The sequence below is a fragment of the Convolutriloba macropyga genome, chromosome 8 (assembly GCF_964194025.1).
Source record: "Convolutriloba macropyga chromosome 8, txConMacr16.3, whole genome shotgun sequence".
Classification (NCBI taxonomy): domain Eukaryota; kingdom Metazoa; phylum Xenacoelomorpha; order Acoela; family Convolutidae; genus Convolutriloba; species Convolutriloba macropyga.
In genome coordinates this window covers 3,577,813-3,603,234 of record NC_134475.1, presented here as the reverse complement: position 1 = coordinate 3,603,234, position 25,422 = coordinate 3,577,813, and the positions used below count along the sequence as shown (strand labels likewise).

General features: G+C 37.5%; 2 protein-coding genes across 3 annotated transcripts in view; one reads left to right on the top strand and one right to left on the bottom strand.

Annotated features, from left to right (window-relative positions):
• LOC142344395 (uncharacterized) overlaps window positions 1-20,880 on the top strand; it is a 54,681-nt gene extending 33,801 nt beyond the window's left edge. Inside the window, exon 6 of one of the 2 annotated variants that reach the window (XM_075396002.1) lies at window positions 20,798-20,880. The gene's annotated coding sequence lies outside the window, so the exon portion shown is untranslated. Of the gene's footprint in view, window positions 1-926; window positions 961-20,797 lie in introns of those variants that run through there. The other variant, XM_075396005.1, reaches the window with a different exon arrangement.
• LOC142344396 (small ribosomal subunit protein eS19S-like) overlaps window positions 1-23,618 on the bottom strand; it is a 416,658-nt gene extending 393,040 nt beyond the window's left edge. Inside the window, exon 1 of the mRNA XM_075396008.1 lies at window positions 23,606-23,618. The gene's annotated coding sequence lies outside the window, so the exon portion shown is untranslated. The remainder of the gene's footprint in view (window positions 1-23,605) is intronic.
• Window positions 23,619-25,422: the final 1,804 nt, after the last annotated feature.

Sequence of the window (25,422 nt, the reverse complement as noted above, 5' to 3'; positions counted from 1 at the left end):
TTAACTGTTTTGCAATTGTTGGTTCGAATATCCACATTATTTTTTCTGGTTTGGAGGAGAATATTTTTATTGTCTATTTAAACACTTGTAGAATAATTGTGGTAAGAGTATTTCAGTAGCTCTAAGACAAAAAGCTACTGAGTCTGTTATATTCGGTAAAATCTTTAATTTTAAAATTTCGGTAAAATTAAATTTATAAAGTCAAGTTTCTTAAAATATTTCTTTGTTGCACGCCATATGTTACATTAGCCGGCGATAGAGTTCTTTATCAACTCGTGTCGAATGTTGAGACAGGAACCGATCATCACCACAAACCTATTGCCAAAGTCAAAAACTTCCATCTTTCATAATTTTTCTTTCCATGTTCCAATGGTTGTTTCGTAAGGAGTACAAAACTATGACATAAAAAATCACTTCCGCTTACGTCAGCTTACTTAGACTTTGGTTTACATTCCGTTCATTATTTTGATTATATCAGCTTTTGTCTCGATTGGTCTGGTCAAGGCTAGCTTGCTTTTTTTCCGGGCGGATGTGACTAAAACCGGCTTGCTTAAAATCAGGCAAAAGCTGGTCATACCCGATTATGGTTTGAATTGGCCTGGTCGGAGCTGACTTTTTTTGTGAGTCGGGTCAAAAGTGAGAATCCCAACCTGACATCATGTTGCCCAATTACAAGTTTTTTGGATATCAATTGCATCAAAATTACTCTTAATACTCTTTTGCAATATGATCGAAATTAAGTAATATTCGCAGGTATCAAAATATCTATTTATGCAATTTAAACAGTAATGTGACATTCTTTTCTTCTACTTGAAGTGACAGGTTGAATAGCGATGATAGCAATAGTAATAAAACTATTAGCATTACAACCTGTCGTCAATTTTGTGCAGCTTTTCTACCTTTTCCCGTTATTATGTATTGTTTAGAAAACAACAAACAAAAATTATGGCGTAAAAGATTGTTGCTATTGTACCCGGGTCGATGTTTGATCAAAAAATAATGCAAGATTAGCGGTGAATAGCGGTGAAAAAAAAACCTTTTTCACCGCAATGAGCCCGCATCTTTTAGCGTTGGATGCGTTCATATCGGTAAATTTTTGTAAAATTAGCGCTGAATTTAGCGGTGAATTTTTGTAAGATTTGCGATTTTAGCGGTGAAACTTTTTTTCACCGCTTCGTGATAGCGCTGAACAATTTTTTTCACAGCATTCTGCTCGTGGCTGAGATGTAGGCGGAGTTACTATTCAACGACGTGCTGCTGATGATATTCTTGGAAATATTATATGGATATCGGAACTCCCCCCTCTCCTCCCCCCCCCCCCCTCTCTCCCCCCCCCCCACTCAGGTGGAATATAGTCAACCATCTGTAATTGACATTTACGCCTTTATGATGAAATGTGTAACTCTTAAGGTCTATATGAACCTCTTGTAACCCCAGACATTCCGGAATTTTTATCGTGCAAGATCTCATCAGCTCTTACACGATAAAAATTTTGTCTGACGTGAATTTTTATTGTGTAAGATCTGATAAGACACTAAAAAATTGTCTTACAAAGTCTTAGTCAGGCGACGCATAGTCTTATAAGAACTTAAGAACTTATAAAACAATTTTGCAAGAAATTTGTAAGATTTTACACGATAAAAATTCACATATGTCTGGGGAAGCCGATGCCAAAAAAAACTATTATTAATCTGTAAGGAAAACGGAAAACACTTCGTTCACACACAATGTTATGGTATAGTAACGGTAATTCGGATCTATACTATATGTTACCACTAATTTGGAGACAATTCGTGGATGCTTAATATTATTTACACTATAGTTCTTACAACAAATTACTACAAATTCCGCTCATTTCTTGCATTTTTTTTTATCGATTCCGCTCATTCCGGTCAAATTCCGCTCATTCCGGTCATCTCTTGCATTTTTTTGAGCGGAATTTGAGCGGACTCCTCGACTTGGGTACCAGAGTTTTTGTGGTGAGAGTGTGGCTATTGTGACTGGTGCCAGTAGTGCAATTGGTGCTGCCACAGCTGTCAAGTTGGCCCAATTGGGAGTTGGACGTTTCTGTCTTACTGGGAGAAATGTCAAGGAATTGGAAAAAACAAAGCAAAAATGCCTCAACATCTCTAAGATGAAAGACACGGATATCATTACAGTGTCTGGTTAGTTCCTCTAATAGCTGGAAATTTAGGGAACTATCACACAAGCATTAAGAAGGCTTTCTTCTGATTGTCCTTTTTTGAGTAAGTTGTTGAAGCCGTCTTGACGGTTTCTAAATGTTGCTTATTTCTAAATTTGTGTAAATATTCATAATCTATTATTTTAAATGTAAGTCACATTTGGGCGCAATTGTTAACAGCGCTCCTATCTTCACATGCTTTAACGATCCTCAATCATGCAGCCTACTCCACCAAGCTTAAGCTCCCTATTTGGACAAGTTTTTTGATCAATAAGAATGCAGCTTAACAAAAACAAGCGAGACAAGAAGGCAATGACCAAAAATTTGCGTATGCATTCAGTTGAACAGACAACAACAACAGACTTCGGTAGCGCAAAAGATTAGATATATTACTGTGAAGCGATGGGTATGGGTTCAACCCTGAGTAGGTGCAAAAATGGATGCTTAGTCCACTGGGGTAAAGGATTGGGATTTGGATATCTTTTTCTTCTGTTCTTCATCTCTTTCCTTTTAATAGTTTTCTATATCCTTTCCCTTCTTTAAACACTCGTTCGTTCTGCATTTCAATCTCCCCTTTTCATCTATCTATCTATGGTTTTGAATGTAAGTCGCTCTTGAGCGCAATGATTAACAGCGCTTCTATCTTCACATGCTTCAACGATCTTTAAACTTGCAGCCTACTCCACCATGTTTAGGCTCCCGATCTGGACAAGTTTTTGTGCTCATTAAAAATGCAGCTTAACAAAAACAAGCGAGACAAAAAGACAATGACCAAAAATTTGCGTATGTAGTCAGTTGAATAGACAAAAGCAACGGGCTTGAGTAGCGCAAGGGATTAGACCGATGACTGTGAAGCGGTGGGTATGGGTTCAATCCCGAGTAGGGCCGGAAGTTGATGCTTAGTTTAATGGGTTAAAATTTTTAGATTTAGATATCTTTTTCTTCTGTTCATCATCTCTTTCTTTTTAATCTTTTTTATATCTTCCTTTCGTTCCACATTCACTCAATCGTTCTGCATTTCATTCTCTCCCTCTCATCTATCTATCTATTGTTTTAAATGTAAGTCGCTCTTGAGCGCAATGATTAACAGCGCTCCTATCTTCACATGCTTCAACGATCTTTAAACCTGCAGCTTACTCCACCATGCTTAAGCTCCCGATCTGGACAATTTTTGTGCTCATTAAGAATGCATCTTAACAAAAACGAGCTAGACAAAAAGCCAATGACCAAAAATTTGCGTATGTAGTCAGTTGAATAGATAACAGCAACGGGCTTCGGTATCGCAAGGGATTAGACCTAAGACTGTGAAGCGATGGGCATGTGTTCAAGCCCTAGTAGGGGCGGAAATGGATGCTTAATGTACTGGGGTAATGGTTTGGGATTCGGATATTTTTTCTCCTGTTTTTCTTCTCTTTCCTCCTAATCCTTTTCTATATCCCTTTTGTTCTTTTTTCATTCATTCGTTCTGCATTTCTTTCTCTCCCTTTCATCTATCTATCCATCTATTTTTTCATTTGTAAGTCGCACTTGCAATGGTTAACAGCGCTCCTATTTTCACATGCTTTAACGGTCCTTATTCATGAAGGCTACTCCATCATGCTTAAGCTCCCGATCTGGACAATTTTTGAGCTCATTAAGAATGCAGCTTAATAAAAAAAACGAGCGAGACAAAAAACAACGACCAAAAACTTGAGCATGTATTATGTTGTATAGACAAATTTAACAGGGTTCTGTAGCACAAGGGATTAGACCTATGAATGTGAAACAATGAGCATGGGTTCAAGACCGAGTAGGGGCGGAAATGGATGCTTAGTGTACTGGGGTACAGATTTGGGATTGGGATATCTTTTTCTTCTATTCTTCTTCTTTTTCTTTTTAGTCGTTTTCTATATCTTCCCTTCGTTCTATATTCTCATTCGTTCTGAATTTTTTTCACTCCTTTTCATCTATCTATCTATTTTTTTAGATATAAGTCGCTCTTGAGCGCAATGGCTAACAGCTCTCCTATCTTCACATGCTTTAACGATCATTAAACATGCAGTCTACTCCACCATGCTTAAGCTTTCGATCTAAGAAAGTTTTTGTGCTCATTAAGAATGCAGTTTAAAAAAAAACAAGTGAGACAAAAAGCCAACAACCAAAAATTTGCGTATGTAGTCAGTTGAATAGACAAAAGCAACAGGCTTTGGTAGAGCAAGGGATTAGACCTCTGACTGTGAAGCGATGGGCATGGGTCCAAGACTGATTAGGGGCGGATATGGATGCTTAGTGAACTGGGGTAAAGATTTAAGTCTTGGATGTCTTTTTCTTCTTTTCTTTTCTTTCCTTTTGATCGTTTTCAATATCTTCCTTTCGTTCTATATTCACTCAATCGTTCTGCATTTTGAATGTAAATCGCACTTGAGCGCAATGGTTAACAGCACTCCCATCTACACATGCTTTAACGATCATTAAATATGCAGCCTAATCCACCATGCTTAAGCTTCCGCTCTACGAAAGTTTTTGTGCTCATTAAAAATGCAGCTTAACAAAAACAGGCGAGACAAAAAACCAATGACCAAAAATTTGCGTATGTAGTCAGTTGAACAGACAAAAGCAACAGGCTTCGGTAGAGCAAAGGATTAGACCTATGACTGTGAAGCGATAGGTATGAGTTCAACCCCGATTAAGGGCGGAAAAGGATGCTTAGTGTACTGTTGTAAAATTTTGGGATTTGGACATCTTTTTCTTCTCTTCTTCTCTTTCCTTTTAATAATCTTCTATATATTCTTTTCGTTCTATGCTCACACATTCGTTCTGCATTTTGAATGTAAGTTGCACTTGAGCGCAATGGTTAAAAGCGCTCCTATCTTCACTTGCTTTAACGATCCTTAAATATGCAGCCTACTCCACCATGCTTAAGCTTCCGATCTAAGAAAGTTTTTGTGCTCATTAAGAATGCAGCTTAACAAAAACAAGCGAGACAAAAAACCAATGACAAAAAATTTGCATATGTAGTCAGTTGAATTGACAAAAACAACAGATTTCGGTAGCGCAATGGATTAGACCTATGACTGTGAAGCGATAGGTATGAGTTCAACCCCGATTAAGGGCGGAAAAGGATGCTTAGTGTACTGGTGTAAAGTTTTGGGATTTGGACATCTTTTTCTTCTCTTCTTCTCTTTCCTTTTAATAATCTTCTATATCTTCTTTTCGTTCTATGCTCACACATTTGTTCTGCAATTTGAATTTAGGTCGCACTTGAGCGCAATGGTTAACAGCGCTCCTATCTTCACATGCTTTAACAATCCCAAAACATGCAGCCTACTCCACCATGCTTCAGCATCCAATCTAGAAAAGTTTTTGTGCTCATTAAGAATGCAGCTTAATAAAAACAAGCGAGACAAAAAGCCAATGACGAAAAATTTTCGTATGTAACCAGTTGAATAGACAAATTTAGGAGGTTTCGGTAGCATAAGGGATTAGACATCTGAATGTGAAACAATGAGCATGGGTTCAAGCCCGAGTAGGGGCGGAAACGAATGCTTATAATACAGGGGTAACGGTTTGGGATTTGGATATCTTTTTCCTCTGTTCTTCGTCTCTTTCCTCTTAAGCCTTTTCTATATCCTTTTTCTTTTTTCACTAATTCGTTCTGCATTTCGTTCTCTCCCTTTCATCTATATATCTATAAATGATTTTAAATGTAAATCGCGCTTAAGTGCAATGGTTAACAGCGCTCCTATTTTAACATGCCTCAACAATCCCAAAACATGCAGCCTACTCCACCATGCTTAAGCTTCCAATCTAGAAAAGTTTTTGTGCTCATTAAGATTTCAGCTTAACAAAAACAAGCGAGACCAAAAGCCAATGACCACAATTTTGCGCATGTAGTCAGTTGAATTTTCAAATCAGCAGGCTTCGGTAGCGCAAGGGAATAGACCTATGAATGTCAAACGATGGGCATGGGTTCAAGCCCGAGAAGGGGCGGAAATGGATGCTTAGTGTACTGGCATAAAGATTTGGGATTTGGTTATCCTTTTCTTCTGTTATTCTTCTCTTTCCTTTTAGTCGTTTTCTGTATCTTCTTTTCGTTCTATATTCACTCATTCGTTCTGCATTTCATTCTCTCCCTTTCACATATCTATCTATTATTTTAAATGTAATTCGCTCTTGAGCGCAATGGTTAACAGCGCTCCTATCTTCACATTCTTTAACGATCTTTAAACATGCAGCCTACTCCCATGCTTAAGCTTCCGATCTAGAAAAGTTTTTTTGCTCATGAAGAATGCAGCTTAACAAATACAAGCAAGACAAAAAGCCAATGACCAAAAATTTGCGTATATAGTCAGTTGAATATACAAAAGCAACAGACTTGGGTAGCGCAAGGGATTAGACCTATGATTGTGGAAAGATGGGCTTGAGTTCAAACCCGAGAAGGGGCGGAAATGGATGCTTAAAGTCCTGGGATAAAGATTTTGGATTTTGATAACTTTTTTTCTGTTCTTCTTTGCGTTCCTTTTAGTCGTTTTCTGTATCTTCTTTTCGTTCTATATTCACTCATTTGTTATGCATTTCATTCTCTCCCTTTCAGCTATATACCTATTATTTTAGATGTAAGTCACTCCTGAGCGCAATGGTAAACAGCGCTCCTATCTTCACATGGTTTAACGATCCTTAAAAATGCAGCCTACTTCCTCATGCTTAAGCTTACGATCTAGAAAAGTTTTTGTGCTCATTAAGAATGTAGCTTAACAAAATCAAGCGAGACAAAAAACCAATGACGGAAAATTTGTTTATGTAGTCAGTTGAATAGACAAAAGCAACAGGCTTTGGTAGAGCAAGGGATTAGACCTCTGACTGTGAAGTGACGGGCATGGCTTAGTGTACTGTGGTAAAGATCTGAGTTTTTGATATAAATAGATGCTTAATGTACTGTGGTAAAGATTTGGGTTTTTGATATCTTTTTCTTCTTTTCTTTTCTTTCTTTTTAATTGTTTTCTATATCTTCCTTCCGTTCTATTTTCACTCAATCGTTCTGCATTTCATTCTTTCCCTTTCATCTATCTATCTATTATTTTAAATGTAAGTCTCATTTGAGCGCAATGGTTAACAGCGCTCCTATCTTCAGATGCTTTAATAATCCTTAAACATGTAGCCTACTCCACCATGCTTAAGCTCCCAACCTGCTCTTGTTTCTATGCTCATTAAGATTGCATTTTAACAAAAACAAGCGAGACAAAAAACGGATGACCAAAAGTTTGCGTAATAGTCAGTGGAATAGTCAAAAACAACAGGCCTCGGTGGCGCAAATGATTTGACCTATGACTGTGAAGCGATTGGCATAGATTCACTCCCGTAGGGGCGCAAATTGATGATTAGTGTTATGGGGTAAAAATATGGGATTTGGGTTTCCTTGCCTTCTGTTTGTCATCTCTTTCCTTTTAATCGTTTTCTATATCTTCCTTTTGTTCTTTTTTCACTCATTCGTTCTGCATTTCAATCTCTCTTTTTCATCTTTCTAGCTATGTGTTATTTTAAATTTATGTCGCACTTTAGTGCAATGGTTAACAGCGCTTCTATCTTCACATGCTTTAACGATCCGTAAACATGCAGCCTACTCCACCATGCTTAAGCTTCCGATCTAAGAAAGTTTTTGTGCTCAAGACCGAGTAGGGGCGGAAATGGATGCTTAGTGTACTGGGGTAAAGATTTAGGATTTGGATATCATTAACTTTTGTTCTTCTTCTCCTTCATTTTAGTCGTTTTCTATATCTTTCTCTCGTTCTTTTTTCTCGTTCGTTCTGCATTTCATTCGCTCCCATTCATCTATCTAACTATTGCTTTAAATGTAAGTCGCTCTTGACCGCAATGGTTAACAGCGCTCCTATCTTCACATGCTTTAACGATCCATAAACATGCAGCCTTCTCCACCATGCTTAAGCGTCCGATCTAGAAAAGTTTTCGTGCTCATTAAGAATGCAGCTTAACAAAAACGAGCGATACAAAAAACTAATGACGAAGAATTTAGATATGTAGTCAGTTAATTAGACAAAAGCAGCAAGCTTCCACAGCGCAAGGGATTAGACCTATGACTGTGAAGCGATGGGCATGGGTTCAAGCCCGAGTAGGGGCGGAAATGGATGCGTAATATACAGGGGTAAATTTTTGGGTTTTGGAAATCTTTTTCTTCTGTTCTACATCGCTTTCCTCCTAATAGTTTTCTATATCACTTTCGTTATTTTTTCACTCATTCGTTCTGCATTTCATTCTCCCCCTTCATCTATCTATCTATCCATCTATTATTATTTTAATGGGTTAAAATTTTTAGATTTAGATATCTTTTTCTTCTGTTCATCATCTCTTTCTTTTTAATCTTTTTTATATCTTCCTTTCGTTCCATATTCACTCATTCGTTCTGCACTTCATTCTCTCCTTTTCATCTATCTATCTATCTATTATTTCAAATGTAAGTCGCACTTGAGTGCAATGGTTAACAGCAATCCTTTTTTCACATGCTTTAACGATCCTTGAACATGCAGCCTACTCCCTCATGCTTAAGCTTCCGATCTAAAAATGGTTTTGTGCTCAATATGAATGCAGCTTAACAAAAACAAGCGAGACCAAAAGACAATGACCAACAATTTGCGCATGTAGTCAGTTGAATAGACAAAAGCAACAGGCTTCGGTAGCGCAAGGGATTAGACCTCTGACTGTTGAGCGATGGGCATCGTTTCAAGACCGAGTAGTGGCGGAAATGGATGCTTATTGTAATGGGGTAAAGATTTGGGTATTGGATATTTTTTTCTTCTTTTCTTCTCTTTCCTCGTAATCGTTTTCTATATCTTCCTCTCGTTCTGTTTTCTCGTTCGTTCTGCATTCCATTCGCTCCCATTCATTTATCTAACTATTGCTTTAAATGTAAGTTGCTCTTGACCGCAATGGTTAACAGCGCTCCTATCTTCACATGCTTTAACGATCCATAAACATGCAGCCTACTCCCTCATGCTTAAGCTTCCGATCTAGAAAAGTTTTTGTGCTCATTAAGAATGCAGCTTTACAAAAATGAGCGAGACAAAAGGCCATTGACCAAAAATTTGCGTATGTAGTCAGTTGAATAGACAAAAGCAACAGGCTTCGGTAGCGCAAGGGATTACACCTCTGACTGTTGAGCGATGGGCATCGTTTCAAGACCGAGTAGTGGCGGAAATGGATGCCTATTGTAATGGAGTAAAGATTTGGGTATTGGATATTTTTTTCTTCTATTCTTCTCTTTCCTCGTAATCGTTTTCTATATACTCCTTTCGTTCTATATTCACTCATTCGTTCTGCATTTTCAATGTAAATTGCACTTGAGCGCAATGGTTAACAGCGCTCCTATCTTCACAAGCTTTAACGATCCTTAAACATACAGCTTATTCCACCGTGCTTGAGTTTCAATATAGAAAAGTTTCTGTGCTCATTAAGAATGCAGCCTAACAAAAACAAGCAAGTCAAAAAGCTAATGACGAAGAATTTAGATGTGTAGTCAGTTAATTAGACAAAAGCAACGGGCTTCCGGAGCGCAAGGGATTATACCTATGACTGTGAAGCGATGGGCATGGGTTCGAGCCCGAGTAGGGGCAGAAATGGATGCGTAAAATACAGGGGTAAATATTTGGGTTTTGAAAATCTTTTTCTTCTCTTCTACATCGCTTTCTTCTTAATCGTATTCTATATCCCTTTCGTTCTTTTTTCACTCATTCGTTCTGCATTTCGTTCTCTCCTTTTCATCTATCTATCTATCTATCTATCATTTTAAATGTAAGTGGCACTTGAGTGCAATGGTTAACAGCGCTCCTTTTTTCACATGCTTTAACGATCCTTGAACATGCAGCCTACTCCCTCATGCTTGGGCTTCCGATGCAGCTTAACAAAAACAAGCGAGAACAAAAGACAATGAACAACAATTTGCGCAGTTATTCAGTTGAATAGACAAAAGCAACAGGGTTTGGTAGCGAGAGGGATTAGACCCATGAATGCGAAACGATGGGCATGGGTTCAAGATCGAGTAGGGGCGGAAATAGTTGCTTAGTGTACTGGGGTGAAGATTTGGGTTTTGGATATTTTTTCTTCTGTTCATCTTCTCTTTCCTTTTAGTCGTTTTCTGTATCTTCCTTTTGTTGTATATTCACTCATTCGTTCTGCATTTCATTCTCTCTCTTTCATCTATCTATCTGTTATTTTAAATGTAAGTCACTCTTGAGCGCAATGGTAAACAACGCTCCTATCTTCACATGCTTTAACGATCCTTAAACATGCAGCCTCCTCCCTCACGCTTAAGCTTCCGATCTATAAATGTTTTTGTGCTCAATAAGAATGCAGCTTAACAAAAACAAGCGAGACCAAAAGACAATGACCAACCATTTGCGCAAGTAGCCAGCTGAATAGACAAAAGCAACAGGGTTCGGTAGCGATAGGGATTAGACCTATGAATGCGAAACGTTGGGCATGGGTTCAAGATCGAGTAGGGGCGGAAATAGTTGCTTAGTGTACTGGGGTGAAGATTTGGGTTTTGGATATTTTTTCTTCTGTTCATCTTCTCTTTCCTTTTAGTCGTTTTCTGTATCTTCCTTTTGTTGTATATTCACTCATTCGTTCTGCATTTCATTCTCTCTCTTTCATCTATCTATCTGTTATTTTAAATGTAAGTCACTCTTGAGCGCAATGGTAAACAACGCTCCTATCTTCACATGCTTTAACAATCCTTGAACATGCAGCCTACTCCCTCATGCTTAAGCTTCCGATCTAGAAATATTTTTGTGCTCAATAAGAATGCAGCTTAACAAAAACAAGTGAGACCAAAAGACAATGACCAACAATTTGCGCATATAGTCAGTTGAATAGACAAAAGCAACAGGGTTCGGTAGCGCTAGGGATTAGACCTATGAATGCGAAACGATGGGCATGGGATCAAGATCGAGTAGGGGTGGAAATAGTTGCTTAGTGTACTGGGGTGGAGATTTGGGTTTTGAATATTTTTTTCTTCTGTTCATCTTCTCTTTCCTTTTAGTCGTTTTCTTTATCTTCCTTTTGTTGTATATTCACTCATTCATTCTCCATTTCATGCTCTCCCTTTAATCTATCTATCTATTGTTTTAAATGTAAGTCACTTTTGAGTGCAATGGTAAACAGCGCTCCTATCTTCACATGCTTTAACGATCTTTAAACAAGCAGCCTACTCCCTCATGCTTAAGCTTCCGATCTAGAAATGTTTTTGTGCTCAATAAGAATGCAGCTTAACAAAAACAAGCGAGACCAAAAGACAATGACCAACCATTTGCGCAAGTAGCCAGCTGAATAGACAAAAGCAACAGGGTTCGGTAGCGATAGGGATTAGACCTATGAATGCGAAACGTTGGGCATGGGTTCAAGATCGAGTAGGGGCGGAAATAGTTGCTTAGTGTACTGGGGTGAAGATTTGGGTTTTGGATATTTTTTCTTCTGTTCATCTTCTCTTTCCTTTTAGTCGTTTTCTGTATCTTCCTTTTGTTGTATATTCACTCATTCGTTCTGCATTTCATTCTCTCTCTTTCATCTATCTATCTATTATTTTAAATGTAAGTCACTCTTGAGCGCAATGGTAAACAACGCTCCTATCTTCACATGCTTTAACGATGCTTAAACATGCAGCCTCCTCCCTCACGCTTAAGCTTCCGATCTAGAAATGTTTTTGTGCTCAATAAGAATGCAGCTTAACAAAAACAAGCGAGACCAAAAGACAATGACCAACAGTTTGCGCATGTAGTCAGTTGAATAGACAAAAGTAACAGGGTTCGGTAGCGCAAGGGATTAGACCTATGAATGCGAAACGATGGGCATGGGTTCAAGATCGAGTAGGGGCGGAAATATTTGCTCAGTGTACTGGGGCGAAGATTTGGGTTTTGGATATTTTTTTCTTCTGCTCATATTTTCTTTACTTTTAGTCGTTTCCTTATCTTCCTTTTGTTGTGTATTCACTCACTCGTTCTGCATTTTATTCTGTCCCTTTCATCTATCTATCTATTATTTTAAATTTAAGTCGCTCTTGAGCACAATGGTTAACAGCGCTCCTATCTTCACATGTTTTAACGATCCTTAAACATGCAGCCTACTCCACCATGCTTAAGCTTCCGATCTGGAAAAGTTTTTGTGCTCATTTAGAATGCAGCCTAACAAAAACAGGCGACACAAAAAGCCAATGACCAAAAATTTGCGTATGTAGTCAGAGGAATAGACAAAAGCAACAGGCTTCGGTAGCGCAAGGGATTAGATCTATGAAAATGAAACAATGGGCATGGGTTCAAGATTGAGTAGGGGCGGAAACAGATGCTTAGTGTACTGGGGTAAAGATTTGGGTTTTGGATATCTTTTTCTTCTTTTCTTTTCCTTCCTTTTAATTGTTTTCTATATCTTCCTTTCGTTCTATATTCACTCAATCGTTCTGAATTTCATTCAAACCCTTTCATCTATTGATCTAATAATTTAAAGGTAAGTCGATCTTGAGCGCAATGGTTAACAGCGTTCCTATCTTCACATGCTTTAACGATCCTTAGACATGCAGCCTACTCCACCATGCTTAAGCTTCCGATCTAGAAATGTTTTTGTGTTCAATAAGAATGCAGCTTAACAAAAACAAGTGAGATAAAAAACGAATGACCAACAGTTTGCGTATGTAGTCCGTCGAATAGACAAAAACAAAAAGCCTCGGTGGCGCAAATGATTTGACCTATGACTGTGAAGCGATTGGCATAGATTCACTCCCGTAGGGGCGCAAATCGATGATTAGTGTACTGGGGTAAAAATATGGGATTTGTGTTTCTTTGTCTTCTGTTCGTCATCTCTTTCCTTTTAATCGTTTTCCATATCTTCCTTTTGTTCTTTTTTCACTCATTCGTTCTGCATTTCAATCTCTCCTTTTCATCTTTCTAGCTATCTGTTATTTTAAATTTCTGTCGCACTTTAGCGCAATGGTTAACAGCGCTTCTATCTTCACATGCTTTAACGATCCTTAAACATGCAGCCTACTCCGCCATGCTTAAAATTCCGATCTAAGAATGTTTTTGTGCTCATTAAGAATCCAGTTTTACAAAAATAAACGAGACAAAAAGACAATGAAAAAAATTTTGTGCATATAGTCAATTGAATAGACAAAAACAACAGGTGTCGGTGGTGCAAATTGTTAGACCTATGACTGTGAAGCGATGGGCATGGATTCAAGCCCGAGTAGGGGAGGAAATGGATGCTTAGTGTAGTGGGGGTAAAGATTTGGGATTTGGATACCTTTTTCTTCTGTTCTTCATCTCTTTCCTTTTAATCTTTTTCTATTTTTCCTTTCGTTCTCTATTCACTCATTCTTTGTGCTTTTCAACTTCTCCTTTTCATCTATCGATCTATTTTTTTTTTGAGATTAAAGTCACTCTTGACCGCAACGGTTAACAGCGTTCCTACTTTCACATCTTTTAACGATCTTTAAACCTGCAGCCTACTCCACCACTCTTAAGCTCCCGATCTGATCAAGTTTTTATGACCATAAAGAATGCAGCTTAACAAAAACAAGCGAGACAAAAAACCAATGACCGAACATTTTCGTATGTAGTCAGTAGTCACTTAAATAGACAAAAACAACATGCTTTGGTAGCTCAAGGGATTAACAGGGTTCGGTAGCACAAGGGATTAGACCTATGAATGTGAAACGATGGGCATGTGTTCAGGACCGAGTAGGGTCAGAAATGGATGCTTAGTGTACTGGGGTAAAAATTTAGGATTTGGATATCATTATCTTCTGTTCTTCTTCTCCTTCATTTTAGTCGTTTTCTATATCTTCCTCTCGTTCTATTTTCTCGTTCGTTCTGCATTCCATTCGCTCCCATTCATCTATCTAACTATTGCTTTAAATGTAAGTCGCTCTTGACCGCAATGGTTAACAGCGCTCCTATCTTCACATGCTTTAACGATCCATAAACATGCAGCCTTCTCCACCATGCTTAAGCGTTCGATCTAGAAAAATTTTCGTGCTCATTAAGAATGCAGCTTAACAAAAACGAGCGAGACAAAAGGCCATTGAATAAAAATTTGCTTATGTAGTCAGTTGAATAGACAAAAGCAACAGGCTTCGGTAGCGCAAGGGATTAGACTTATGACTGTGAAGCGATGGGCATCGTTTCAAGACCGAGTAGTGGCGGAAATGGATGCTTAGTGTACTGGGGTGAAGATTTGGGTATTGGATATTTTTTTCTTCTTTTTTTCTTTTTCCTCGTAATCGTCTTCTATATCTTCCTTTCGTTCTATATTCACTCATTCGTTCTGCATTTCCAATGTAATTTGCACTTGAGCGCAATGGTTAACAGAGCTCCTAGCTTCACATGCTTTAACGATCCTTAAAAATACAGACTACTCCACCATGCTGAAGTTTCAATATCGAAAAATTTTTGTGCTCATTAAGAATGCAGCTTAACAAAAACAAGCAAGACAAAAAGCTAATGACGAAGAATTTAGATATGTACTCAGACAAAAGCAACGGGCTTCCGCAGCGCAAGGGATTAGACCTATGGCTGTGAAGCGATGGGCATGGGTTCAAGCCCGAGTAGGGGCGGAAATGGATGCGTGATATACAGAGGTAAAGATTTGGGATTTGGATATCTTTTTCTTCTGTTCTGCATCGCTTTCCTCTTAATCGTTTTCTATATCCCTTTTGTTCTTTTTTCACTCATTCGTTCTGCATTTCGTTCTCTCCTTTTCATCTATCTATCAATCTATTATTTTAAATGTAAGTCGCACTTGAGTGCAATGGTTAACAGCGCTCCTTTTTTTACATGCCTTAACAATCCTTAAACATGTAGCCTACTCTACCATTCTTATGTTCCAAATCTGGACAAGTTTTTGTGCTCAATAAGAATGCAGCTTAACAAAAACAAGCCAGACCAAAAGACAATAACCAACATTTTGCGCATGTAGTCAGTTGAAAAGCCAAAATAACAGGATTCGGTAGCGCAAGGGATTAGATCTATGAATGCGAAACGATGGGCATGGGTTCAAGATCGAGTAGGGGCGGAAATAGTTGCTTAGTGTACTGGGGTGAAGATTTGGGTTCTGGATATTTTTTTCTTCGGTTCATCTTCTCTTTCCTTTTAGTCGTTTTCTGTATCTTCCTTTTGTTGTATATTCACTCATTCGTTCTGCATTTCAATCTCTCCCTTTCATCTATCTTTATATTATTTTAAATGTAAGTCACTCTTGAGCGCAATGGTAAACAGCGCTCCTATCTTCACATGCTTTAACGATCTTTAAACATGCAGCCTACTCCCTCATGCTTCAGCTTCCGCTCTAGAAAAGTTTTTGTGCTCAATAAGAATGCAGCTTAACAAAAACAAGCGAGACCAAAAGACAATGACCAACAATTTTTGCATGTAGTCAGTTGAATAGACAAAAGCAACAGGGTTCGGTAGCTCAAGAGAGTAGACCTTTGAGTGCAAAACGATGGGCATGGGCTCAAGATCGAGTAGGGGCGGAAATAGTTGCTCAGTGTACTGGGATGAAGAATTGGGTTTTGGATATTTTTTTCTTCTGTTCATCTTCTCTTTCCTTTTAGTCGTTTTCTTATTCTCCTTTTGTCGTATATTCACTCATTCGTTCTGCATTTCATTCTCTCCCTTTCATCTATCTATCTATTATTTAAAATGTAAGTCGCTCTTGGGCACAATGTTTAACAGCGCTCCTATCTTCACATGCTTTAACGATCCTTAAACATGCAGCCTACTCCACCATGCTTAAGCTTCCGATCTGGAAAAGTTTTTGTGCTCATTAGGAAGGCAGCTTAACAAAAACAGGCGAGACAAAAAGCCAATGACCAAAACTTTGCGTATGTAGTCAGTTGAATAGACAAAAGCAACAGGCTTCGGTAGCGCAAGGGATTATATCTATGAATGTGAAGCGATGGGCATGGGTTAAAAATCCAGTAGGGGCGGAAGTAGATGCTTAGTGTACTGGGGTAAATATTTGGGATTGGGATATCTTTTTCTTCTTTTCTTTTCTTTCCTTTTAATCATTATCTATATCTTTCTTTTGTTCTTCTTTCACTCGATTGTTAGGCATTTCATTCTCTCCTTTTCATCTTCCTATCTATCTATTATTTAAATTAAAATCGCACTTGAGCGCAATGGTTAACAGTGCTCCTATCTTCACATGTTTTAACGACCCTTTAACATGCAGCCTACTCCACCATGCTTAGGCTCCCAACCTGCACATGATTTTGTGCTCACTAAGATTCCAATTTAACAAAAACAAACAAAACAAAAAGCCAATGACCACAAATTTGCGTATGTACTCGTTGAATAGACAAAAGAAAATGGCTTCGGTAGCGCATGCGATTAGACCTATGACCGTGAAGGGATGGGCATGGGTTCAAAACCGAGTAGGGGTGGAAATGGATGCTTGGTGTACTGGTGTAAAGATTTGGGATTTGGATATCTTTTTCTTCTGTTCTCTATCTCTTTCCTTCTATTCGTTTTCTTTATCTTCCTTTCGTTCTATATTCACTCCTTCGTTCTGCGTTTCATTCTCTGCCTTGCATCTATCGGTCTATCCTATATATTAAAAGCGTGAGCTCTGAAGTGCGAAAAAATTTTTTCATGTTTAAGGGGCCACTCGAAGTGCGTGTTTAAGAGCCGCATTGAGCAGCCTTTTTAAGCAAACAAATCGAGAGAGGTCAATGACCTAAAAGGCTCAAAGAAGATGGGTGAGCACCGAACCTGGGACAAAAGACTGTGAGTCAGGTGCAGTAACCACGAGGCTATGATCGCTTGAAAGTATGATTGCCCAGAGGGATGATTTACTGTCCTTGGTGCTATGTGTTTTTAATTGTACTGAAATTAAGTTTGATGCATTTATTGTAAGTGTGTTCTTTTGTTAATTTTTATATTCACAGATTCTACGCTAATCTAGAACACTCTTAGCTTTCAACTAAGTTTTGCATGTTTTACTTTTTTTATGTTTGTGTTATCTCAGTTTATGTCGTATTGTCTACTCTTCCTCATTCATTGTAAATATCAGTCACAATTGAGCACAACGGTCAACAGCGCTCCTATCGTAACATGTTTTATGGGTCCTTAATCATTCATCCTAGCGTAATAAATGTTTTGAGACGCGCTTTACCATCATTTAAAGCCCCTAATAAGCACATTTTTGTGCTCAATAAGCATCCGGTATTCACAAATGCCATTGTCAACACATTTACTGTAGAAAGAGCAGAAGACAATTGCAATACGCATAGATAGCTTAAGTGGTAAGAACTATGGCTGTTAAAGGAAGGGCATGGGTTCGAACCCGAGTTGGTGCTGAGCAGAAACCTTACTTTTTTTAAACTTCTATTCGTGTAAATTATTTTCTTGTTATGGTTTTAAGGGTCTGCTAGTCAAGATAATTTCAGTTACTAAATTCTGGTCAATTCTGATATTGTCCGATATTCAAAATGGTAATTTTCTATCAAAAAAGTTGATAAAAAGATCAAAATCATAAAAAAAAATTGATCTCGGCTACAGCCCCTGAATTAAATTGCCTCGCCTGTCGTTCAAGACTAATTCTTCCGACAGTTGTCGGTTTATTTTCTTCCTAATAACTTGAGGGATCACATATTCTAATTAACTGATTTTTCTTTAGATCATCTTATCCCAAAATTAGAGCAATTTGGGCTACCAAGTCATATATAAGACTAAATATAACCGACTATTTTGTACATCAATGTATCCGATAGAAAATCATTTTTTGGCTGATCCGAGAAAAAAATTCAAGAGAGTAGAAAACACCAGATTCTTGATATCGGCTTCCAATGTGAGATATAGCACTTGTATAAATTTAGTTTCATTTGTTCAGCGTATACTTGGCTAGAGAGGTATAGCTTGGAAGAACAAATAGAATGGTATATAAAAGGTTCTCACGTCCAGAGAACTTGAGACCAGTTGGTGCAATTTTCAGCACAGAACGCTTGCAAGTGACGCACTGAAACCAGAACTGGAAAGTTTTTACATAAGTCGTGTTTCCATGGACTTCCTCGTCAAATCAGCCGAATTTCATCAAAGTTGAATTTAAGAAAAAAAACTCCTTGGAAAGAAATTTGCATGGTAAAAGTCGTAGAGGTCCAACAAATAGAGAAATATTATCAACATGAAAAAGCAGATGGAAAAAAGTTGAGCTCCCAAAGAATTATCTTCTGTGATGAATTGGGAGTTGGTTATAATCATCAACTACATTGTTTGAATTGCCACCGTACGTGCTTCATGTGAGTGCAAGCCGCTTCTAAAACACACGCTTTAACGAAGACTGAAAAGCTTGAAATATTTATCAAGTTTCGATCAAACAGCTGTAGATTTTTTCTTCCGAGGTCCGCTACAATATACGGGAGTTTTTACTCAAAATTGGGCACACTTTTCCAGCAAAAGCTATGCTAGGAAAAACTAAAAAGAAACAAAAATTCGCTCCAACTCTCAACGGCTATTGATCTGCGTATCCTGATTATTGGTTGCAGTTATTGATCGATAGGATTTTTTTAACTTTTCCCTATTCTAGCCTCACCGTTTTATGTACCATTCAAATCTTGTTTATTAGCTTTATCACAGATGTGTAGTTTTTATTTGCAATATATAGCAAGTGATAACGGATTAGACTCTTTCTTTATATTTCTACTTTCCGGCAATTTTACTTTGTTGTCAATTTTGCGATTTATTTGAGGCTATAATAGAAAACTAAAAAACCACGGGGTTCAACTTTCAAAGACCATAGATCTGTTTATGATGGTAACTACTGGGTCAGTCTTGAATAAATACAATAATAAAATAAATAATTTTTTTTCTGAATGTTTTATGTTTTAGCCTGCGTAAGTATATTTTCAGCTCTTGCTCAGACTGTTGACTCAGAATGCAGCTCTTTCTTATACTGTTGACTCACTATCTCCCAGCTTAAATTCAGCGAAACCTATATTTTTGTTCTGTTTTTACCATGAAAAGTATAAAAATTGACATTAACATAGTACTTTTTAGAGTAAAATTATAGAATTTGAATAGTATGAATCAGTACTGGTTTACTATGGGACGTTGTTCTGGGTTTGCTTAAAACTTTAAATAATAGGTCTATAGACGAAAAGTTTTCAACTCCTCTTAAAAAAAGGATAAAAAATTAGCTCCACAAAAAAGAATAGCTTCATTAAAAGACTCCACAAATGCGCCGAACTTGTAAATCTACCTGAGCAAACGATGTTACTAATGCTTTTAACTGTATTTCAATACAAACCATAAAAAGTGAAGATATTGGTACGCTCTTACGTTAAAATTTAGGAGCAGTCATTTGAATGCCATTAGCTTTGGAACCGTTTTTTCCTGAAATTCGTTTCATCTAGATCGAGTCTCTTGGTTCGCTTGATAAAGAATTTATTTGGCGTGCTGGGGGGGGGGGTCGATTTGGTGACGTCTTGTGATAATATGCGAGTAACAATTTTCAGTGATTGATATTATTGGTGAAAAAAAATCACCGCTTTTCACTAGAGGTAGAGAATGATACTTCCAGTACCCGAAAGATGTCAAATTTTCAACGCCCATCGAGGCAGAATTTTTGCGGAAAAGGAAACTATGTTTGCAATTTCTGTGGAGGTGAAATGTTTGCAATTATTAACAGCAATGAACTTTTGTAAGATGAGAATTGCACCCAATGAGGTGAAAATCCGTTAAATCCGCCCCAACCAACACTAAGGGAAGATTTTGTGTAAAATTATTATCCGAGGGCAGTCAGACGAACTTGTTGTGTTAATTTGAAATAAAACCTCGACCTCACGCCAAAATGCATAATGTAAAACAATTGATCACAATTAAAACATGTTTTGAGTTTTGCTCAACAAAAAAATCTTAGATCTATAACTCTCAATCATTTCTGAGAAGTGTGTGGAGCAAAGAAACCTAGCCTATTACTGACGTCATTTTTGCAGAATCTTGTCAGATTCTTGCAAGATAAGCACCCGGATCTTGCATCTTGCAAGATAAGCATCATTTGCAAGAATTTTGCAAGATCTTGCAAGATAAGCAGCGTCATTTGCAAGAATCTTGCGAGATCTTGCAAGATAAGCAGCGTCATTTGCAAGAATCTTGCAAGATCTTGCAAGATAAGCAGCATCATTTGTAAGAATCGTGCAAGATCTTGCAAGATAAGCAGCATCATTTGCAAGAATCGTGCAAGATCTTGCAAGATAAGCAGCATCATTTGTAAGAGTTTTGCAAGATCTTGCAAGATAAGCAGCGTCATTTGCAAGAATCTTGCAAGATCTTGCAAGATAAGCAGCGTCATTTGCAAGAATCTTGAAAGATCTTGCAAGATAAGCAGCATGCAGCATCATTTGTAAGAATCGTGTAAGATCTTACAAGATAAGCAGCATCATTTGCAAGAATCGTGCAAGATCTTACAAGATAAGCAGCATCATTTGCAAGAATCGTGCAAGATCTTGCAAGATAAGCAGCATCATTTGCAAGAATTTTGCAAGATCTTGCAAGATAAGCAGCGTTATTTGCAAGAATCTTGCAAGATAAGCGACATTTCCAAGACAAACGTCCAAGTTGTTCTTCGGAAGTCTGTTTTCAGGAGACATTACAAATGAAGCCACCTGTGAGGAAATTGTAACTCGTACTGAAGATTGTTTCGGCAGAATCGACGTTTTAATCAACAACGCCGGAACCTTGGAGACTGGTCCAATAGCCGCCACTCCCATTCATTATTTTGACAACTTGATGGAGACGAACGTCAGATCAGTCCTCTTTCTAACACAACATTGCATTCCTCTCCTGAAGAAGACGAAAGGAACTGTTTCGTTTCAAAATTTATCAAATTTTTTTGTACGCAAACTGGGTTTGTGAACAAACTACCCTATGTTTTTCCTCTGATAATGGTTTGTATAACCTAATAAGAAGTGAAACTATTAAAAATAAAAAAAATTCTCAAGTTTGATTTCCGAACATGCGACCATTTTTGTCGATTAAAACAGATCATAACGAAAACGTTCTTACTTGAAAACGACGAGAATTCTCGTCGTTTTTAAGTAAGAAAACTTACGGTATGTTCTGTTTCAATCGAGAAAAAATGTCGGATGTTTGCAAATTAAACTTAAGAAAACTCTATTTCATAATGCGGCATGTTCGAATTTAAGCCTAATATAAATAGTCGGTATTTTTATTATTTAAACATAGGAAATATTCGGTAACTTTGCCTGTTTACCTGTAAACGAATTCCGGTTTACCTGTAACGAAAAAGTAGTGCAATGCAAAGTCCTAGAACAGACACCCGGAGATATCGAGAAAAATCTCACGATTGCTACATTCTATGACGGGTTAAAGAAAAAGGTGTAGCGGATCATTACAGAGAGCTAAAAAAAAGCTTTGATGATATGCAGAAGCATTCAAATCTAATCAGAACTGTCCAGAAATCCAAATAAAAAAATGCTCAACATCAAACAGGAACCAATAACAAAAGCATATCAGCAAAACAGTAACGTGGAAAATTTTTACAGCTGTGGTGACCATTACTTTTTAGGGCACAAAATTGAATGCAAGATGAGAAAAAAAACCATCGAAAACGGATTCAGAAGTAAATTCATACGAAACAAAGCCAATAGACAAATCAAGCTACAGAGAGCACAGAGAAATCACAACGCCTTTCAAATCAAAAGGCTGTCAGAAAGGAAACAAAAGAACGAGAACGAACCGGAAAAAATACCCTCACCAAAAGTAGAAGATGACGGAAAAACGATAGAACTAAACCTAACAAAAAACGGAAAAAAAGTGACGGCAATCTTAGATACAGGTAGCCCAATCTCAATGAAACGAGAACACATACTAAAATGTACTAAAAACAGGCAGAAACGGACAACATAGCACGGAAAATTAATAATGGGAGACAATTTGTTGACTTCAACATGAAACAAGAAAAAGTCGAACACACGACTAAACTCGAAACCAAATACCAAAAATATTCCCAAATACTAAAAAGGTGGATTATACAACACAAAGTCTCACTTATAACAGGGTTGACAACATGGACAATTTGAACATACAAGTATTCCACAGAAAACCAGTTTTCCCCCAACAAATTTTTAATGTAATTACGGACAATTGAAACATAAAAGAACTATGTATAAAACTTGTGAATAGTCACTCCATAATTTTCCACCAAAACACAACGGTCCAGAATTTTCAAGCGAATGTAAAAATCAATAAGAATTTTTACCCTTTAGAACAGAAAAAGAGGATTAACCCATTACACTTCAAAAACAAAGTCAAAGAAGAAATTGACAAACACATAAATAACGGAGATGTTGTACGGGATTAGGAAGCGGGAGAAGACCATATTATTAGCCCGGTAGTTATCACAAATCAGAGTGATGGAATGGTAATATTAGCGGTAGATGCAACAGAGTTGAACAAACGCATAGTAAAAAGGAGAGCATCACAAATGCCAAACATAGAATACATAATGGCATAAATTTCCATAAAGAATACGGAAAACAAAAGAGAACGCTTTTTTCTCTCCACAATAGATCTGAAATACGGATCCGGTCATGTCGGTCTACATGAAGGCACATAAAAACATAGTGATTTCACAATGACTGGAGGCAAAATAACGGTACATTACCGTTACACAAAAAAATCCTACGGACTAGCGGACATGCCCATTATATTCCAGGAGAAAATCGACAGTACATTGAAACTTGAAAAACCTTCTTGGCAAGAGGACATATTAGTAGTGACCAAAGGTGACACTTTACAAAATTTTAACAACGTGGATCAAAAAATAGATCTTTCAGGCTTTAGAGCAGCATTTGAAAAATCAAAATTCTTGCAAAAAGAAATTGACTGGCTGGGTTACAACATTTCAGAAGAAAGAATGAAACCAAATTTGCGAAAACTGAGTCAACTGTAGCTATTGAAACACAGAAGAAAATCAAAGAAATCTGATTGTTCCGAGGATCCGTACAATATATAGGAAGTTTTATTCCAAAACTAACGTACAATACAATAACCGTTACAAAAAAAGTCGGAAAAGTCAAACACAAACTGGATATTGACAGAAAAGGAACAAACGGCATTCGACCAAAACAATAACGAGACAAAGACAATTGATTACCTATCCCCTTACAAGACGAATATGAAAACAATACTCTCGGTAGAAGCAAGTACTATAGGATTTGGAGCCACACTCTGGCAAGTCGATGATAATGGGGAATGACGCCCCATTGTCTACAAATCTCGGAAACTAAATGAAGCGGAAACCAAATTCGCAATCAACAAACTAGAGATGCTAGCAATAGTACACGGAGTCAAAGATTTTAAAAATACTCTTAGACCGCAAATTCGCAGTAGAATCGGATATAGCTTCAAAGCTTTAAAGCTCATAAAAATTTAATAAGTGTCCTCTCGAGACACAAATTTAACAAAACGTACAGCAGCCGCTTAACTAGATGGAAAAAACAATAACTTATCTGTGATTTTGAAATTAAATAGTGTAAAGGCCAACGGATGGGGATAACGGATCTACTATCTTGAAACCCACAACAGGACCCTCTACCATAGGAGAATTGTTTGGAGATGTTTATGATTTTTTTGACACACATAAAATTTTTAAACTTACTGATACTGCATTTTGATATTGCCTTTAAACAAAATCAGGCAAGGAGAATTATAAATGAAGCATTTAAAAGAAACAAAACGACTCAGAAAAAGCAAACTAACAAATCACATTACGTAATGGACATTTCACGGCCTAATGCAATAAGTCGAAAAAAAAACATTCCAATTGAATACTCTCAAGCTAATATTAAAACAACTAATCTGCTTAGCGCATTTTGCTTAAATTATAGTTAAAAATTGGTCGCACAAAATAGTGAACATTTTGATTCAAATTTCAACGATCGACGCAACAGAAGTTCAGAGGGTGTAAACTCTATAGGTGACAAAAAGGAATCAAACATCTCGTTATCGTGCAAGTTAGGCCCTAGACATTATCTGTAATCAATCTATGACAAAACTTCATATACTACAAACGAACACCCTTTATGAAACGGTGGTAAATTGTGTAACTATTTCAACGAAGACGGTGCAACGGATGAGAAAGATAAGGGACACTCAGCAACAAAAAAAGACCATTATTAACTATCTTACATCCGACAATTACACAAACGTACGGGAAGATTACGAGTCAAAACGTTACCTAGCAGACTGTTTTTATTTGACACTAAACACACGGTCCATCCAACTTGGCGACGCGGAAAAAACATATTGAGAGTTTACACCGATCCATAACCAGATAAACACCATCTACCTAGAGACCGATGTAAATTTCGAGGATCTGGTAGCAGAGACAAACGTGAACAGCATACTTTCGGCGACACCACAAGCAATTTTCGACCGGAAACCTGTGCTATCAAGATATCCAGAATGAAATTTGCACAGCAATGGGACTGGTACTCTGAGGAAATAACGTCATCTTACCCGTTGCCCTGCGTAGATGGTTTCTTAACGCTGTCAATAAACTCAATAAACGCCACTACAGAATTGGCAAGATGAAAGAGGAGTCTAAGTTAGGTTAGGTTACTGACGAAACATTGATGCAGACAAACGTCACAAAGCCCGCAACTGCGTAAAATGCCTACGAACAGGTAAAAACTTTAAATCTAGTACGAGTAAAACAGACCTAGGAAAAATGATACCCCCTTAAAAAACCGAACCAAGAAATTCAGATAAATCAGTACGGGCCAGTAACGGGAAAATGAAAAAAAGAAATACACAATAGTTGCAACGAACCGTTATTCGAAATGGAAAAACGCCAAAATCAATACTAGCACAGGAAAACTTAAAGTTATCACTCTTTTTAAAGACATTTTGAGAAATAATTTATCCATGTTGCGATTTACGTACTATAGTTCGATTCAAACAACACCAAAAAAACTTTCTGAATACACCCAATTTTACAACCCTACTTAAGATAAAATTTTAGTCCAATAAATAAAATTTTAGCAATCAAAGAACTAACGCTAAAAAACTTTGTATGGACCAAAAACAAAAACATATTAGGACAAAAAGTTCACTCTCCACTGAAACTGTTCAATTACCAACATGCAGTCGATTGGAAAACCTCAGGAAGTCCGAAGGATTAACGGGAACACCCAAGCAAGAAAAGCAGATTGGATAGTTTTAGGTAATTCCAACAAAAAAAAA